At 38.5% G+C, this 13,376-nt stretch overlaps 1 protein-coding gene and 1 long non-coding RNA gene across 8 annotated transcripts in view; one reads left to right on the forward strand and one right to left on the reverse strand.

Annotated features, from left to right (window-relative positions):
* Nucleotides 1-13,376, reverse strand: part of LOC109305646 — a 473,981-nt gene that overhangs the window by 262,450 nt on the left and 198,155 nt on the right. The gene's annotated exons all lie outside the window — the stretch shown is intronic.
* Nucleotides 1-13,376, forward strand: part of ABI3BP (ABI family member 3 binding protein) — a 282,301-nt gene that overhangs the window by 18,371 nt on the left and 250,554 nt on the right. The gene's annotated exons all lie outside the window — the stretch shown is intronic.

Here is a 13,376-nt window from a genome sequence, read left to right on the forward strand (position 1 = left end):
GGGGGGGTTCTAACTCATCATACTTTGTGTAAATCACCATGGGTTAGAGCACAGCCCCTCAGTGTCTGCAGGCACTGTCTTAATGGTCATTTAGTGATAATTATAAAAAGGGATAAGTCTGTTTTTAATAGTTGCCTTTCTCTGGGATTCTAAATTCCCCTCTTGGACAGGGTTAAGCCAAAATGTTGGTATAGAAACCACCATGACATTAACTGGTCAGGGTAAAATGATAATAATAATTAAAGAGTATTACTAGATTTTTCCCTCTCTGCAAAATAATATCTAAAAAAAGATACTTCAGAGTTGCCCATGAACCATCATTAGTGCTTTTGCTCTCAATCAAGTATTTAAATACAGTGGTGGTACAAACTTCTCAGTCAATGGTCCTGGGTATTAGAGATTCTAGTAGTTTACTTATCAATCTTGGTCTGTCACAGTATTTATAATTTACCTCATTTCACATGTAAGCATTTGTGAAGCATTTAAGTTTATAGTTAGTTGCAGATTGCACAGTTACATTTCTTGTAAAGGATACTGTGATTTCCCAAGCTTTCTTATGCCACTAGATCTGATGGAGGTATCATGGAGTGCATATACATGTACTACATCGACTTAAAATAAGGTGACTTAACTAAGTGGCAGTCATCTTGTGAGCTAAGTCAACTTAACTAATGTGACTTTAGAAAATCTGGGAAATCATCTTCAGCTAACCTACTCCAAAAGGCAATGATTTTAACAGGACATACTTAGTTAAGCTCCTAAGACTTACCTGGCTACTATGCAGCAGACCCTTGGAGGTGTATTATCTTGTGCCTCATTTAAGTCGATTCTGCTCCACATACATGTGTACACTCTGACAGTTAAGTTGACATAAAAAAAAGTTAAATCAGCTTAACTGTCAGAAAGGTAGTATGTGTGTATGCACCCATGATGGCTTTGTGGGAATCCTGAAGCTGAAATGTTAGAAACAGCAGTCAGGAGTTTTGGTAGCATATGGGTTTTAACCCCTCTCATATAAGCTGTGGTATAGCACTGGAGAAAAAGCTGTTTGGCTTCAGGGGGTACAGGTAAGCAGTATTTAAAACATAATTGCACTGACCAGTGTTCATGGCCAAGGGCTGGGTTTTTAATTGAAGTCCTTGTCTTCATTGTTAAAGTTGGTGCTTTTTTGTTTTGTTTTGTTTTAACCTCAGGGTGACCAGTGCCCATCATGGTGAGGTAAAAACATGACAAAGACAACCTAAGCAGGGGCAGTGGACTGGCTTTAGCCAGTAAAAGTATGTTTGTCCTCATTGTGGGTGGGGGGGAGGGGGGTATTGTTATTTTGGATAAATTAGAATGGATTATTCTGAGGTAAAAATGCATCGTTTCATCAGCAGAAACGAGACCAAAGAGCGGTTTGGCTCTCATCAGCTGAACAGAGAAAAGAGACATCTGATGCATAGAAAGAAGCTTCTAACGTGGAGGTAGTGCTGAGATTTGCAGGTTAGATTAATTTTTAGGAGGGGGTGAAATGTATGGGGGCCAAGCTGACCCTGGTATAGCAATTTACCAAGGCACCAAAGGTTTCTTAAGCAGTGTTAGGTATGAAAATATTTGTATGGGCAACTTTGTACTGATGTTTACTTTACCCTTGGCAAGAAACTTGGATTGAGGGGAAGGAAATGGAAACTGAGTTAGTTGTGAAGAACAGGTAGTTTCCAAGCAACATTTAGCTTATTGAAATGCTGCATTTAAATTGTGATACTGCTAGTACTGCGATAAGCAAGAAAAATACAGATTATTTCCATGGGAGTATTCAGTGAAAACCACAGTTTCTGTGCTAAGATATATTTTCTTATAACTGCTTCAAATGGGTTTCCTTTTTACTTGAATCTAGAGACACCTTGGTCAACTGCGAATAGAAAGCACTTTTTCCCACTACAATTCGATTATTGCACATTTATTTTATATTCATGCATCATTTTTTACTCCTAGTCTCTATATGTAGGCCATATGATCACCAAGTGAACAAACACAAAATGTAGCTATCAAGAAGAATAAAAGAGACAAAATAGACTTCTGAGACCTTGTAGTCTGATGCCATGCAAAGAAATGGGAAATAATGTTCAAAATGGCTGCTGAAATTTGAAAACCACTCTTTGTTCTCTTCACAAAAGAGTCACCACAGCAGACAATCCATGCAAGTTATGATGAGCAATTACAACACAAATCACCAGGCATATCTTTAATCTCCATCTTCCTCTCAAAAGTGACTGCTGTTGCAAGTCCAAGTACTGTTTTTCATTATGTGTCATTTCTATGTCTGCAGAATCCTGTTGATCATTGTCGAAAAAATGTGAAGAAAGCGGGTGGTAATGCTAAACTTTACTGCCAGAGAATGAATAAGAGAATGAATAATTCTTTACAAAACAAAACAAAACAAAAAAAAACCTCTTTTCATTGTTTTAGGGTTTACACATCTGTCACACTGGAAATTTCAAACTTGGGGGCAGAACCAGAGCTGTCATTTGCTGGTAGCAGGAGGATGTCCCTCCAGTTTGTGCTGACTCCCCTGTGGCCAGCCAGCCCACCTTCCACACTGCAGACCTTTTCTGAAGAAAATGCTAAAGTTTAATTAAAGGTTCTGACTAACAGTTTTGCTCTTCCTTTACTTCCTAGCTATATCCCAAAGTTACTTTTGCTTTTTGGGTAGACTTTCCTTCTGTGACAGCTGGTGCCCCTGTAGGTCTCATGGACAGCCATGTCAAGAAAAGCTAGAGGAAAAAGGGAGGGGTCTTGTGCCTTCTGCCTCCACCCTGTTACAAGTATTGTGAAGCTTGGCAGGCTCTCAGCTCTGTGGGCAAGATGAGGACTCCCTCATAACCCAGTCTGGGTGGAGTTAGTTTGGACCCATTCCCCTGGGCAGAAAAGAAGCCAGGTTGGCTTGGAGAGACCAGCGTTGCATCTGAGCAGTCAAGCCTAGATTGGATCATATTAGTGTGTCCCCACTCAAGTGACTCTATTCTAAACTGAAATAAAAGTCTCTCTTCTTTAGTCTCTCCTCATATGGAAGCCCCTTCATATCACTAATCATCCTTGTTCCCATTCTCTGGACCTTTCTGTAGTTCTTCTAGCACCTTTTTTGAAGCATGGAGAATAGAGCTGGGACACATTATGGTTTTATAAAGGGGCATGATGATACTTTCCATTTTGTTTACAGGCCCCTTCTTAATAATCCTTAATATTTTTGTTTGCCTTTTTGAAGATTGCTGAGTACTGAGCTGACGCTTATAGTGAACTGTCCACAATGACTCCCAGATCACTTTCTTGTGTGGTACCAGCTAATGTAGAGCTCATTGTAGTGTAGGTATACTTGGGTTATTTTTGTCTATGTGCATCACTTTATACTTATCTACATTGAATTGCATCTGCCATTTAATTGCCCATTCACTCATTCGTGCCAGACCCTTCTGTAGTTCCTCACAGTCTGCCTTGGTTAGACATTCCTTGTAAGCCTGTGACTACCTAGCTCATATCCCAATTTGAGACCCTCCAGGAAGGCACACACCTGTTTGGTCCCTACCTCTCCGGTACAGTGAAGAGGCACTGAGCCTGCAGGGAGCCTACCCATTAGTCCCAGATGAGTAACTTTCTGAGGGACACGGGAAGGGCCTATGTAGGAGAGGGTAGGAAATAAGAGCAGCCTCTTTGAGGCAGAAAGATTACTAATTACTTAAAATAGTTTCAGAGCAATCTTTGAGCCCAACTTCACTCTGTCCTTCAAGTTCAAAATAATGAACAGCAATCTACAAAAATGGGGAATAGCGTTTCAGAGCACTGGGATATCAAGTTTATGCTTTAGAATCAGGTCTCTGTGGTGTGCAGCTGTCCTAGGCAACATATATATCTTGTCACTGCCCCTAAGAAGAATGAGTGGAAGCATGAGGATTATTTGACATATACGGTATACTGTTATCAGATGGTTAGGCGAGCCATCACTGCAGATCCCCATGATTCTAACTATTGGCCTGTCATTTGCAGCTGTAACAACAATTTTTTCCTTGCCCTACAAAGTCATTCAAGCACGGCTTTGGAACTTTACTCAGCTTCTCACAACTCTACTGAGAGAGAAATCTCTGCAAGAGGCACATTATTCTGCCCATTCATCACAGAAGACCTTCCAATAAGCAGTCTCCCCTCTGATGACAGGAGCTTTATCCTTGCATCTCACATAATTCCTGGACTTTCACAGCTACATCACTCCAACACGATCAGAACATGGAAGATATTGAGGACTGTCACTTGCAAGAAACAAGACTGTACAGTGACATCCTCTTCCTAAGTTTTTGCAGGAAACAGAACATCATCCCAAGGGGACTCATCATTTGTAATCTTCTAGCTACCACACACAACTCTTATATGTGCAACACACCTTTATAAAACCTGGGAAACCATCTTCACCTAACCTACTTCAAAAGGCATCAGCTTTAACAGGACATACTTATGCTCCTAAGAGATACCAACCTGGAGACATACCTGGCTACTATGAAGCAGACCCAAATGTCCTACCAAAAATACCGGTTGACAGCCAGCCAACAAGAAGAAATAGAGACCTGATGAGGAATGCCTTCTATTCAAAAGGTTGGTTAATTTTATCCCAACCATGCACCTAATCCAAGAAAAGATATCACTACAAATAATCCTTGTCTCCCACATAATTCCTGGACCATCACAGCTGCAACACAACCAGAGCTTCATCTGATCTTTTGGAATAGAGTACTCTGCTTTCAGACAAGTAGTCCTCACAACTGTCATAACATTCATTCTCAAATAAATTTAAGTAGTAGTTTTCCTTTGGGTAAATATCAAAGTCCTGTCATACCAAGTGCCAATAATCTCAACTATGATCTGAAGGCAACTATATGAGCAATGATGCATACATTATTCAATTTCTACATTTTGGTCATCCAATCTACAATCAGTTCCACCTATTTGACTAAAAACTTCTCAAAGCTTACTGCTTAAAGAAAGTTAAAGGAGATATGATGTATCTTGTTTTGAATGTCCATATTAAAAGAATAGTCCTACTTAGCCTTGAAAGCACACTGCAGTGCAAAAACCTCTGTGACAGGGCTTGTTGACCTGAGTGTCATAAATTGGGACATTATGTCTCCTTACTTGAAGATTTACTTTCTTCACATGAGGTCCACCCCAGAAGATCCAGAACAGAGGTGGACATTTATATCCAGCATTTTAAATTTATTTCATGAGGAGGAATTCTCAATGGTCTGCAGTTGGGAAAATCATTTGTGCTTTTTCCTTAGAGGAAATTAAGCATAGTTTTTAATCCAGGAGTGTACAATTGAATCAGTCTGGCTGTGGAACTTGTCCCAGTCACAGGACATTTCAGAGGCAGGACATTGTCCTGATGCCAGTGACTGATTGACAGGTGTAGTTCTCTTCCCAAGCTGGAAGCAAGTTGAAGTATTTCTTGTACTGGCTCTATAGACTTTATTGCTTGAAGAAGGGAAAATCCCAGGTGAGGACAGATAAAGTTTCCTTCTATGGAAAGAGAAGTGAGTGAAATACCATATGATCCAAAGAGATAAATTAAGGAGAAATGTTTCCTTTTCTGCCTACAGTCAGAGAAAAGTTATTAGAGTGCTGTCCAGAAAGATTTTTCCAAAATTTGATAATTCCTAGTCTTGATTTTCACTGAAACCACAGGAACAGGATTTTTGTCAGACAATAATTCCTCCTGCCTGTTCTTAATTTTGCTTGTCATGCTACATTAATAAATAATAGTAAGTGGCTGAAAGGTGAAAGTTAGATTTAGTAGTTGGAGCACAAGAGGGGAATCCAGGAATTCCTGCATTTGAATCATGGTTTTAATCTTATAAAATGTGGGTGATAATTACTGAATTTATTCCAAGGGGCCACTGTAAAGTTTAATTAAGGTAAAATATATGCAGAGGCTTGGACATGGAAATAGTAGTAGGAAGAGCACTGGTTGTAAAAAGTGCTTGGACAAAAAGAGATGTCTATATGTGTGCAACGAAGTCCTTTTCATAAGACCTTTCATGCAGATTTATAGCAGGTAGAATTATTGCAGTCTTCATTCCAAGTAACTTTCCCCTTCATTGTTCTTATGAAGCTATGCCAAGAATCTTGACAACAAAGTATAGAAAAGGATGTAGGTAGTAGGAGGCAGAGGTTGTCTTTAGTTATGAACTTAACTTAAAGATTCCCTGCAAGATTTGAAAGTGGTGCTAGCAGTTAAAGATTCCCTAATCTTTTTCACTTGAAGTGCCTGTTTTCAGTTGCCTATAACATAGTATTCCAGTTTCTGTCTTACAAGCGTCATGTATAGAAATAAAATTCAGTAACTTGTTTCTTTAGTTCATACTACTCTCCTGTTCATACTTCCATGGATCACATTGCTCTTTCTGCCACATTGTCCTGCTGAAGGCTCACATAGAATTGCTTATCCATGATGACCTCTAGATTATGTTTAGAATATCATAATCATCTAGGATATCCTGCTGCACTTCCTGTTTCTAGATGTATACCTTTTAACTTAGGTGTACCAGAATATACTTTGTATAATTGATTGGGTCTGTTTCCCAAACATTTCAGATCATGCTAGAACTACTGTTTCCATCATGTTCCATTCTGCCACTGTCATCTATGCATTTGATTAGCAGTGATTTTATACTTTAGAGTACTGAGGAAAATGTTGAACATCTTTGAGCCTCTTACTAGTCCCTGCAGAATTCCACTAGAAACACTCTTTTGATTGTGACTTTCCATTGACAGCTGTTTTTAAAAATATTTTGGCTAGCTGCTTCTTTACCCATTTCATGTATATCATTTTGATATAATCTGTATGTTGTATTACATCTGATGTGTTATGAAAGTCTGTTATCTCTATGCAGTTCCCTTTATATACTGAGCTGGTGAAGCATGAAATCAAACTTGTTTGATGAAATCTATTATCCATTATACCATGTTGACTGGCATTAATTATACTCTTATCCTTTAAGTCTCTATTAATTCAATCATATTATCAACTTTTCCATTACTTGGCCCAAAACTGTTGTCATGCATGAAATTGCTTCCGATTTTTGCCAGGTTATAAGGCTTTGAATAAACACACTCTGTGCTCATTAGAGGCTTATTAGGATTTGGCAGTGAAATTCTTAAAAGATTCATTCCTCCCTGAGCAGGGAAGAGAAGGTGTTTAAAATGTTTTTATTTGACCTGAAACAGTATTTCACTTATTTTTTTTTCATTTTATCAAGAAAAACTTAAAAATGTTGTTTTGGCTTCATCTGGAGTGAATTTCCCCCTCATTTTTCTGGTTTGGTCAGAAACCCAAAATTAATGTATTTGTTCTAATCAGGACTCATGGACATGGGATCTGAACTAAAGTTTCACAGACAACTTTGAATCTACTTTGCAACCTTAACTTCCTTAAACCATAAGTTTAGGTGATATGTTCAGGGTAGTCTTCATAAGTGCCCTTCTTAATAGACAATGAATAGCATAAAGCTTTCTCCTCCAGTCCATCTCTTCACTGTGTGCAAATCCTCCCATACCTTTTTCTTTCCATCTCCCTAATCCTCTCCTAACAAAAGCACACAAAAAGGATTTTAAAAAGAAAAAAAACTTAGCATAACTAAAGGAGGAGAAGGAAAGTGCAAAATAACTACTGTCACAGTTATGGCTGACCACACTGCCCTATGCATTATCATTGCCCCAGCTGCAAAGCAGATTTAGACCTCATTATTTGTTCTGACTTCATGGTATGTCCCGTTCTCTTTATGGTTGATCATAGAATCATAGGAAGATAGGGCTTTAAGGGACCTCAGGAGGTCATCTAGTTTGGCTCCCTGCTCAAGGAAGAATCATTCCTGACTAAACCATCTCAGATAATTGTATATTTAGATTGTCAGCTCCTTGGGGCAGAGGCCACCTCTGATTTATACATTTCTAGTGTGCCTGACATACTGGGGCTCAGTAGTGTACAGGGCGCTGAAAAATGTGCAGGCCCCTGCTTTAATTTATGATGCTTTACACGAATAAACTCTACTCACAGCATGGCTATCAAGAGCTTTAAGGGGGCTCATCATACAAAAAATGTAACCTCTGTCCGCACCCTAAGTGTGTTTGAATAGTAACACATTGTTTTTGAATGTGAGGAAAGACACTGAAAGGGGCAGAAAGCCTTAACGCATGTGTAGATAGGCAGCGTGTAGTTATATCACATTAACATATGCGTAGATGCAACCTGGCACTAATTTTAGTGCTGGATCTGCCCAGCCACTAGGGGCACATAGCAGAGCTTCAGGAATTTGGCACAAACTTTAGTGCCAAGTGCACTAACTTCAGTGCCAAGTCCTTTCATGTGTACATACCTGCCAAAAATAGCAGGTTTGCTAGCTAATGCACATTTCATTTAGTCGTGTACCTACAGTGAAATATAGCAATTTAGGAAAAGTGTCATTTCAGAAAACTGAAAATAGGCTTTTCAGAAAGATATTTTCCTTGCAAATGTAAAGACAGGCCAAGGCTGATTATTGTTTCATTTGTCTTTTGTATCAAACCTAAAACAAAAATGAGCATTAGAAAATCTCTGCAAGAGTAGGACTAATCTTAGTGCCCTGCCTGAATTTTAGTTTGGATAATGATAGTCTACCTATTGTACAACTATCCAACTTGTTCATCATGTTCTGAACCATGTCAACAGCCTGACAGTTACACAGTTCAGATTTGTGAGAGCCCACTAAAATGTATCATGTTTTTAATTACTATGAACACCAGTGCTTAGTAAATTTAATCAAGTTGCATCATCATTCAGTATCTGTCAATCAAAAGAGCTGGCAAATCATGTAACTGAGTATTTTATTGTTGTTATGGTTTTAAAATAAGCCCAAATATGCCCTCAAGTACACCTGAGTAATCCCATGAAATGAATCTTTATTCTGTTTGCATGCACAGAGCTGGTGAAAAAATTGATTGTGTTGTAGGAACACAAATTTAGAATAGAATGAGGAGTCAATGGCTTTGTTCTACAATGTTTTAAATGAATAAATAAATGGTTAATTCACTGTTGTGCCCAAAGGTTGGCAGCATTTCACTAGTGTGGATAACGTAACCAGAATGCTATAATTTTCAGTTTTATAATCTTGAAAACTGCCATGGTTAGAAACAAATAGCTTATCACTGGGAAAGCTACATTTCTATGGTTTTTAGAGTTGTATGTACAAATATTAATGCAATATACAACTGCAGCTCACCCTGGCTCTTGAACCTATTTAGATGTGTAAGGTGATGCCCTAATCAATGCAAAATTTAACAACAAGATAAAAAGTTTCTCCGGCTGGTGGCATCCATAATTAGACTGTTGTTTGTTTCCCCTGTTTTGGTCAACCACTCTGATCCTCTAATTATGATCGATAAAGCCCCAGCAGCTCCTTCTTGCTATATAAATTTAGGTTCAAAATAACTGTGGAATTCATATATGTTATTTGAGAAATTCGATGCAGAGCTAATTATGTTAGTTTTATGCAAGATTAAGCAAGGTTTTTTCATAGTTAGCTTTTTTGTCATTGTTCTGCAGTACAGTGTCCATACTTCTTTAAAGACACTAGACATAATTTTTAATCATGTGTTAAAGTATTAAAACTCATAATTTTTAGGGACAAAGACTCACTGTTTGTAACTGAGATCATCCTCATTTTTTCCTACATCTGCATCAGATATTTTTGTTCTTTTTTAGTTTTTTGAATCTATTGAACTCTGTGTTAGCCTCGGATTCGATAGTTCAAATAAAGATGCATGTATAAAGATGTGTTTTCTGGACAGCTTTGAATTGGTGCACCCTAGTATATTGTCATGATCAGCTGGACTGAGTAAATAACGTCTATTTTGTTTCTATTTGGTTTCTTTTACTTACTGGTGAACCATTAGCAATGGGCTAGAGAAGCATTCCTGGAAGTTTCACCGACTCTCAGAAGAGAGAATAGGTTTGAGAAATGTCCCTTACCTTTTGTATCCACTTCTTCTAGTGTTTCTCCCTCCCATACTTATTTTAGTTATTAACCTGGGCATTCTATAGACATATGACTGTCTTATCCTACTGATGTCTTCAATTATACAGTCAGGGCATGTTTTTGACAATAGAGAAGGTAAAGATTGTCCCTCAACATTTTTCTCAGTAAAATAGTTTCTCTGTTCTTTTAGTCTTTTAGTCTTATTAATAACTTTATTTTCTGACAGAAGATAAATTACGTGATCAAATAGAAAAGCATTGATCTATAATAGCTTTCTATTTGAAATCAGGATAATGGTAGTATAAATGATCACATAAAATTCTGTGTTCCACTGTGGTTAGCTGGTACCTTGGGAAATCTAGATTTCATCTTAAAATATAATAATTGCCAAGCAGTTACTAAAAGAAGAATATAGATAGGCACTAAGAGGGCGAACAGCAGAAAAATATAACTTTATTGGAATGTGCATTAATATGCTGTATTATATTATGTATAAAAACATAATCAAGTAGGCAAGAATAATCAAAATATGTTGTTCTGTTACTTCTGTAGTCATTAAGATTAAATGCACATTTATTTTTGCATATTATCCAAACAAAATCTAGCCTTCTTGAGCACCTTGACAATGCATCTAGTGCTTCACTGAAACTTATTTTCACACCCGAGTTAATGTTCATCTAAGTTTTATGGTTTCCACACCTGAGCTAATGTTTTTAGCTAGAGTTAAAAACAGTCTGCAATGTTATGAAATAGGAGCTACGTTACCAGGAGCAGCTGACAGCAGAATTGCAGATGAAAGGACAGCTTTACATGGAACAGCAAGCCCATTAAAAGGAGACAGTGTTGTAAACCCCTGTGGAATAGAGAGTTTAGAAGAAATCAGGTAGATTATAAAAGGCCATTAATTCATTTGACCCCCTTACTGCTGCCTGAATGGAAATGCTGTTGCCACTTCTGGGCAGTTGGTTTTAAACTTTGGGTGGACCAAGAATCAAGGCTGGGCAGTGAAATTGTTCCACTGCAACCCCAACCTGGACATTGTGGGGGGGTGCCCTACAAACTGATTTCAGAATAACTACCAAACTTTATGAGCAAAAACTTTATTATCAAGTTCAGGTTAAGAGAATTCCAAAATAGTTCAGCTGAAAAAATATTTGTTTCCCTTCTCATTGAATGAAAATACAATATAAACTATCTCAATCTCACAATTTTTGCTAATTCTTCCAAAGGAAGATCATGGTGATTCCTAAGTAATATTTACTACAAAAGAAAAAAATAAGCTATTTGAAAAGATATTGAATAAGTAATGGCAAAGAAGGGGAGAGTACATTTCTTGCAGACTCTTTTAAAATAGATACATGTGAGTAATGTGTCTTCCCGCCACCCCCTGTTGGCTTGGTTGACATGCTTTGGATTACAAAATGAAGAAAATGCACTATTACCAGTGCAGATCTTGAGTTCCAAGCAGTATTTGAATGTGGATCTGCCAACTTCAATTTGTCACATGCAATCATCAAAATCAGTGAAGTGTTAATTCTTTGGGATTTTCAGGGTAAAGTAGTTGGATTACAGTTATGTTGGCCGTAGAAGAATCTTGCTGTTAAACCATATATAGGAAATCTAGTCTGAAGTGGTAAATTAGGATATGAGGTTTTCGCTTTGGGGCTTTTTCATCGGGTTCCAAAATCTTCATATTTACATAATTGAATAAAAACATGTTTTCTGTATAAGAAGCTCTGAGTTTCTGGGTCTGGTAACTACCTTATTAAAATCTAATTAATTTAATTCATCATCAAAACTATTATGACTTTGAGAGGAACCTTTGAGTTTGGCTTGACTTTCTTACATTCCTTAGTTAGTTTTAGACAATCCAAGGCAAGAAAGAGCATGTCAGCCTGCAGTAGACTGTGTTCTGTATCTGCAGTAGTGACTCTTTATTATTTTCCATAATATCGGACAACAACTTCTGGTATTTTGATTAAATTAGATTGTTTGGGAAGAGATAAAATGCAGAGAAATGAATAAACTGTTAATTTTGTTTCTGGGAAATAAATTCTGTGTTGAAAAAAAAATCTTTTAAAAATTGCTGGCCAAGTCATTTCTCTTATCTTATCTTATATCTTATATCGTATCTGCTTCTCAATATCTGAAAGGTCAAAAAAGTTATTAGTTTAAAAACTTTTATAGATCAGCATAAAGAATTGTTTTTTTCTGGAATGTTTTCAGTTGCTGTTGAAATAACAGACCTTAGTCTTCCCATCTAACAAGTGCCAGCAATAAAAAATTAGAGGAATAATTATCACAGTAAATAAGATATTTTCACAACACAAAGCAAGCAGCAACTGCATTTTCTACTAATTGGCAGACCCTCAAATGCCATGTTTAAGTCAGAGTTCTAGACAACGAATAGGGCTCATCTACATGAGATGCACTACTGGGCATTAGCTTAATTTAATGCGTATTGCAAGTGTGTGTCTATTAAAAATGGCAAACTTAGGCTAATTGCACCTATATTTGATAATCTGCATTTGCAAATATAGCTGTGATTAGTTAAAGTGCACTAATACATGCTCATAGAAGACAAAATTAGTCTGGGTCTGTGTCACAGGGGCACTCTGGTGCCCTGTGATTATGATGAGAGAACAGGTGTTGGTCGCCACAGCAACTGCAGTGGGTCAGCTGACCAGAAGGGGGCTGGGCTTGGCCTTTATAAACAGCCCAGGCTGAAGCCTGGCTGGGAGTTCCCTTCTGGCAGCCTGAGGAACCAGAGCCCTGCAGCCGAGTCGAGCAGAGCAGCCCGAGCACCTGAGTGGCTGCACCATGGTACGAGGGGAGAGAACCCTAATGGGGAGATTTTGCAGGAAAGCTGGGTGGGCCTAGATTGTATGTTATAGCCAGGAGACTTATTGTTGCGTTACAGCCAATTGGCTTATGGTTCTGTTTAGTTATGGTTAAACCGGAGGACCGGAAGAGGCTGTAGGGGTGGAGGAGGCCTCATTAGGAGCTCCCCAGTAAAGTGGGGTGCTCCCAGCACTGGAGAGGGCACTGCACTTTGGGGGTGTCCCGATCCCAACACAGAGAGGTAGTATCAGGAAAGCTCAGTAGGGCTCCACAGTGGTGGAGGCCCCGGTACCAGCAGGGCACCATAGTTTAGGGGTGCACTGCCCCAACCCTGAGAAGAGGAACAGACGATTTTGGGAGGGGCCAGGCATGGCTAAGGCCACCTGAGCACCAGCCAGACACCTGGAGGGTGTTCATGTTAAGACCCCGGCAAGGTGCTCATCTAACTTCCTTTTAAAAATCCCCAGACTAGGAGCCTGCACCACTTCCCCTGGAAGC

Source organism: Crocodylus porosus, unplaced genomic scaffold (genome assembly GCF_001723895.1).
Source record: "Crocodylus porosus isolate Cpor-Errol unplaced genomic scaffold, CroPor_comp1, whole genome shotgun sequence".
In the NCBI taxonomy this organism is placed as follows: domain Eukaryota; kingdom Metazoa; phylum Chordata; order Crocodylia; family Crocodylidae; genus Crocodylus; species Crocodylus porosus.